We start from the raw sequence: 6,637 nt of genomic DNA, 5'->3' as shown, positions 1-6,637 counted from the left end.
AGTTATTATTTCCCCCTTATTTTATTGCTGGGGAAGGGGAAGCTCCGAGAGGTGGGGTGACTTGCCCAAGGTCACTCAAATAGCATGAAGGAAAATTAGAATTTGAGCCCAGGACTCAGTTCCTCTTTCCTCCACACCAGGCTGCCTCTGACACATCCCTGGGAAGACAGAAGAAAGGAAGAAATGGGGAGGTCGTGGAGGAGTGGCCAAGAGTAACATTTACCCTTCTGAGTCATTAGCTCAGTCTTACAGTGAGGGAAACTGAGGCCCAGAGAGGAGAATTCAAGGTCACAAAGGAAAAATCATAATGGTTAGATGTCTTAGCTCATCGGTGGCTCTCCTCCTTGTCCTGGCACCATCCGGTAAGTCACTTGGCTCTCGGGGCCTCAGTTTGCGGATCTTCAAAATGGGGCTAATCACACCAGCCTCTTGCAGTTGCCAAACAGGAAAGACAAGATCCTTTATGAGAAAGCATTTATTCTAATGCTTGGCACAGAGTTGGTGCCAAATAAATAGATTTCCTCATTCTTCCTTGGCAGCATTTCATCCAGAGGAGGGGTGAGGTGTCTGCTGATTTTGTGGTTTACACCAGCGGCCCCCAAACTTAAAAAAATTTATTTATTTATTTATTTATTTTTAGAGAGAGAAGAAGGGAGAGGGGAAGAGAGAGGGGGACACATTAACATGAGAGATAAACACCGATCGGTTGATGCCCGTATGCACCCCGACTGGGGACTGAACCTGTAACCCGGGCATGTGCCCTGACCGGGAATCCAACCAGCGACCCTTCCGTGCACGGGCCGACGCTCAACCAACTGAGCCACACCGGCCAGGGCCTAACTTTTATTTTAATACAACATTTCCAACCTAAAAAAAGTAGAGGGGAACAAAATAGAGAGACTGGTAGAATGCATTCCCATATACCCACCACCTGGCTTCAATAATTCAACTCCTGGCCAAGCTTGTTTCATTTATACCCACAGTAGATTGTTTAAATGCAAATGCAGACACCGTATCATTTCACTTGTAAACACTTCAGTGTGTATCTCCAAAAGATAAGAGGGAATTTTAAAAAAACAACACAACCACAATACTGTTATTACCCCCGCCCCCCACCCCACCCCGCCAAAGCAGCGATTGCATAATCTTACGAAATACCAGTTTGTACTCAGTGTTCCTGACTGTCCCGTGACTTTTATCATTTCATTGCAGTTGGTTGGTTCCAGTCAGGATGCAGGAAGGGGTCTGCGTTGTGTTTAGTGCACTTCCCACTTTTTTTCTTTTGAAAAACATTTAAAATGGAAATAATGGAATCCTGGTGACCCTGGCCACGGGCATCCCCGGGGTGTCATTTGCGATGTCTCTCTGTCCCGTGTTTCCTGTAAAGGGGCCTGAGACAGACGTGCTTGTGGGATTCGTTGGGGGAGCTCACCTGACAGACGGCGGTCCCTCTCGCTGGCGATGCGCAGTATTGATTTTCTTTCTTCTTGGTTCGTTAGCAGCGGCTCATGACCACTTTCTGGGTGGATCCATTGTTTCATAAAGGGTTGCAAAATGGTGCTCTGTCAGGTCTTTCATGTCTTCTTCATTTATTAGCTGAAATGCTCCCTAATTTCTTTGGAGGACCCCACCTCATTAAAAACTAAGATCTGATGCCCTAACCGGTTTGGCTCAGTGGATAGAGCATCGGCCTGCGGACTGAAGGGTCGCAGGTTCAATTCCGGTCAAGGGCATGTACCTTGGTTGCGGGCACATCCCCAGTAGGGGGGGTGCAGGAGGCAGCTGATCAATGTTTCTCTCTCATCGATGTTTCTAACTCTCTATCTCTCTCCCTTCCTCTCTGTAAAAAATCAATAAAAATATATTTAAAAAACAACAACACTAAGATCTGAGCCCTGGACAGTGTGGCTCAGTTGGTTGGGCATTGTCCCCTGCACCGAAAGGTTGCCGGTTTGATCCCTGGTCAGGGCACACGCCCGGGTCTCGGACTTCATCCCTGGAGGGGGGCATGCAGGAGGCACCCATTCAATCTTTCTCTTTCACATAGATGTTTCTCTCTCCCTCTCCCTCTCCCTCTCAAAATCAATAAAAATATATAAAAAACACCCTCAGATTTGAGTAGGCACTGTCCTATACCTCTGTATTTTCACATGTCTGAACTGCGTACCTCTTCTGCATTATAGATTATTGAATGGCACTAGAATGGACATTTCAAAGGATAACCTTGAAAAATAAAGGAGCAATGAAGTTCTTCCCTCACTCAGTGGCCAGTCCGCACACCGTTCAGGGGTGTGATCAACTTCATCGAAAGGTAAGAATGAACTTCCTCAATCTAGAGACCAGTGGGGACGCCCCTCTGCAAACCGAATGAAAAGGAAGCCTGTGAAATCTGAACATGTTCGTCCATATTTATAAGGAGGGGAGAAAAGTGTCTGTGAGGGGTGCGGCCGGGGGAATGAAAGGAGGAGGCTGCCAAAGCCACATCCATCTGGGGGGTCCTGGGCAAGGAGGTTTACAACCCAGAGACCAGACCGCTTTAGGGAAAAGGAGCTCTTTTCTTGCCCCATTTTTAATTTTAAAGGACTCAGCCCCTCCGAAGGAGGTCAATCTCCCGGCAGAGACTTTAAAGAAAGCGCATCGCCCGAAGGTCTGCTTCTCCCAGGAGGGGATTTACTCTTCACCTCTCCGCCTCAGGAGTGTTAACAGCAGAATTAAGGCGGGCAATCTGGCTGGGGCGCTTGCTGCGGGGGAGGCGTGTCGAGCCTTTTTGCAAGGCATTAATCACTTGTTTATAGTGGGGGAAGGAGGGAAAAAGCCAGCAGGAAGACGGAGTGGGTTGCCTAACCCTAACCCCAACCCTCCACTGGCCCCTTCATTCCTGTACCAGGTTCCAGAGCAAGGTGGGCTGGGGGCACCCCTCCAGAGGTGGGGAGTAATGGGGTCAAGGCCTGCAGAGCTGGGGAGGGGAGGGCTGTCCCCTTCGGTGCTGGTCTTCAGGCCCCAGCTGCTTTCAAGAATGTGAAGTATCATGGGCACCCCTTTTCATATCCATGCCTAATCATCCTCTTTCCCAAGCTCAGACTCCAGACTCATGTTCTGTAAAACAAACAAACAAACAAACAAACAAACAAACTGTTGTTTTCACATAAATATCTACTGGAGACAGTGGTTTCCTAAGGGGAACTGAACTTGGAAACCAGACCTGTAGCTGAACCTACTTCGGACTATAAACCATTTGGAATCGTGTAACATTTGGATGCATCACCCATTAATAGAGAAACAAAACAGCACATTTTTCTTTTTGTGACAAATAATTAAATCTGAAATCCATGGAAGAGCTTAGTCACAGTTCTAATACTAGTCCCCCCCCCTCCCCCCCATGCATATAGTTTAAAAAATGCTGTTTCCTCAACCCAGGAGTTCCAACATGACAGGGAGAGTTATTCTCTCTCATAGCTCTCTCCCCGCCAGTGACGCTAGATAGCAACGTGAATCCTTATAGTCACATGACATGTCTACACGCACACACATATTTTACAAATGCATCACTTTCTTCTTATTATATTTTTGATATATATTTTTTATTGATTTCAGAGAGGAAGGGAGAGGCAGAGAGAGAGAGAAACATCAGTGACGAGAGAGAATCATGGATGGGCTGCCTGCTGCATGCCCCCTACCGGGGATTGAGCCTGAGACCCGGGCATGTGCCCTGACCAGGAAATCGAACCGTGACCTCCTGGTTCATAGGTCAATGCTCAACCACTGAGCCACACCAGCTGGGCTCCCTTTCTTCTTATTTATTTATTTATATTAAAAATGATTTTTTTATTGTTGCCTCACTCTTTTATTTTTTGAAATCTATTATTCATGCCACCATGTATTATTATTATTTTTTTTACATTAAAGATTACTTTTTGTTGTGAGTGTATATAACATGGAATATCTTTTAATCACTCCTATTTCGACATTTAAGGAATCGTCCTCATGAAAAAAGAGAGACTCAGTGAGACACAATGGACACACCACAGGGACGTGGATCACGTGGCCTATGGAGCAGATTACAAACAACGGAGGCGCAGACAGTGAGTCGGTTGGGCCGGGTGTTACCCAGACACGAGCCAGTATCCCTTCACCGTTATCAATAGTGGGTGCAGCAGCCCAGCAGCCGGACCTCAAGACGTTTGCCTACACGGCAGGCAGGTCCTGCTCACAGGCAGAAACTTGACAGAGCAAGTGGCCTGGAAACGTTTGCGTCTTGAAGGCCTCAGCCGTTGGGCCACGTGTTTAACAGTATTGGCCCCAGAAGGTTCCACTTTCTTGCGTCGTGACATCGGATGGGCCTTAACGTGAGCCTTGGACAGTGCCTCTGTGGGCAGTGGCCTCCACACCTCTGCTGTCTCACATCCATTTGCAGTGGCTGTCACCAGTTGTCGGCCCAGGCAGGCAGCACATGCAGGCCCATTCAGAAAGGCTGCCGAGGGAGAAGCGGGTTGAGTTTGCACCCAGGCCTCACCAGCTCTCAGTCCTGCTGGGCTGGCTTTGTGCAACCCCGTGTGCACCTTTCTGTCCCAGGGGGCCCCCGTGCAGCCTGGAGCTCTGGAGACTGCCGTGAGCTTCCGTGGTGACGGGACAGAGAGGATCAGACTGTATTCCCTGCTCCCCAGGCTGATGGCTGCTCAAACCACACAGCCCCTGGCTTTCTGCGTCTTTGTGAAAAATGGTGAAATTTTGCCGGCAAACAGGTTTTTCTGGCTGATTCCCGGTAAGATGGATGTTTTCCTTGACTGAGGGAAGCCAGGGTCCTTCAGGAATGTTTGCAGGCTGAGGAGGTTCAGGGGTGTTTGGAGGAGCCCTGGGATTTGGGTGTAGACCTGTTTCTGAGGGCCACTGCCCTTAACTGGTCAAACAGGCCTGGAAAACCAGCGCATCCTCTGGACGTACCACTTGGAAATTCATGGCCAGGCCAGACAGGCACGCTTCAGACTCACCTATTCCGGACGCTGTGAATAAAATCAGCCAGACAACCTCTCCCGCCTCAGCATCCACCGAGCTTTCTGGGGCTGGAGCTTTCTGCGCGCTCTCCTAGGGCCCCTGGATCAAGTCCTCTGCAAACGTTAAAGTGCAGAATGCTCACACGCTGTCATCCGGATGACGGCGATGACGGCAATGAAGGAAGTACGTCTTGGGAGTGAAATTAATTGATGTTTGTAAAACATGCAGACGTCTTCCTGCTCTCCCGGCTGGGAACGTGTGAGCCCTTGGGAGCCTGGGAGACGGGGCCACAGAACCGCGGTGCACATACGCTGCCCTTCAGATGTGCGGCGAGATACATCCTATTGTGAGGAGGGCAGCTATAGCTGTGGACACTTGGAGGAAATGAACTCTCAGGCCTGGAGGAATGCTTCACAGGGGTGGGGCCCCATAGATGAGTTGAATTCACCAGGTCGGAGGGGAGGTGGGTATTCAAGACAGAGGAAACGGCACACAGAAAGATGGATGAGGGCATCCAAGTGTGGACAGGATGGCAAATTGTTTGAGGGTATGGACCAGGGAGGGCGAGGGCGTGAGTGCCTGGCTGGTTGGCAAGTAACCAGGGTCCATATCAATGGAGCACTTGCCCTGTGCTGGGTTAAACGCTTGATGTGTATCTAAGTCTAACCCTAGCCCCCCCTTCACCCCCAAAGAAGTTGGTCCTGTGGACTCCCCATTTGGCAGAGAGGTTGAATACCTCATCCAAGGTCATAGGGTGGGGAAGTGACAGGGTCAGGATTCCAAGCCAGCAGCCTGGCACAGACCATGTGCCTTCGCCATTGGACAGGCCTGCCAGCACCTCTGGGAGGCTGGGCTGAGCCGTCAGCACGTGGTTCTCAGGCGAAGGCAAATCAAGTCCTGGGAGGTTTTGCACAGGGAGCACCGAGGGCCGCTGTGGAACTCCGGAGAGCTGGGTTCGGGCTGTGGCTAAATGGAAACAAAAGGAAGAGGTTTGGGGAGGGGGCAGGTGATGAGCCAACAGAATTAGAGGTCAACTTAACAAGCAGCCACAGCTCCATGGAGACGTTCTCAAAAGCAGGAGGGAAGAGAGAGGCAGCCCAGGGGATTTTTGGGGGTGGGGGTCACAGGGGAGCCCAATGGCTTTTTACGCCCAGACCTCAGTGCAGGAGCTAATGGGACGACACACACCCCGGGGTTATGGAGTTTGGGTCCGGAGGAGTCAGATAAAAAGGATGGAGGCAGCAGAAGGAAAGGCTAATGGAACCACACGGGAGGCATTAAAAGGCAATAAATCTGGATGGTATTTACCCAGGAATTCTGCAGAGGATGTTAACCCTGAGAACCCTGCTCACCTGGGGCTGGGTGGAGCCTGGAGGGGTCCCCCGTGGGTGACTCAGACCCTGAAGACGCGTGTCTAGGCTGGGAGACGCTCAGGGAGCCTGTGGAGACAGAAGGGAGGCCCCAGTGGTGGGAGGCCGGCTGGCCGAGGGACTCCATCACCTCCATCACCAGGGACCATCTCTGGAAGAGCGAGGCAGCTGCGGGGAAGGGAGACAGAACCACAGGATGTAATTTACTCACCTGCTCCCCGATGAGGTCCTCCCAGCCGGCGGGGGAAGGTAACTCTCTGTAATTATATCTCAGG

At 50.5% G+C, this 6,637-nt stretch overlaps 1 long non-coding RNA gene across 1 annotated transcript; it reads left to right on the top strand.

Moving 5' to 3' along the window:
* The first annotated feature begins 201 nt into the window (after nucleotides 1-201).
* On the top strand, nucleotides 202-2,703 carry LOC102262467. Its single transcript, XR_313451.2, has 3 exons — nucleotides 202-362; nucleotides 2,184-2,311; nucleotides 2,582-2,703. It is a non-coding gene; the product is annotated as an uncharacterized LOC102262467 (long non-coding RNA).
* Nucleotides 2,704-6,637: the final 3,934 nt, after the last annotated feature.

This window comes from Myotis brandtii, unplaced genomic scaffold, assembly GCF_000412655.1.
Source record: "Myotis brandtii unplaced genomic scaffold, ASM41265v1 scaffold181, whole genome shotgun sequence".
NCBI classification, from domain to species: Eukaryota; Metazoa; Chordata; class Mammalia; order Chiroptera; family Vespertilionidae; genus Myotis; species Myotis brandtii.
Note: the sequence above shows the minus strand (reverse complement) of the source record. Positions and strands in the feature narration are given on the sequence as shown.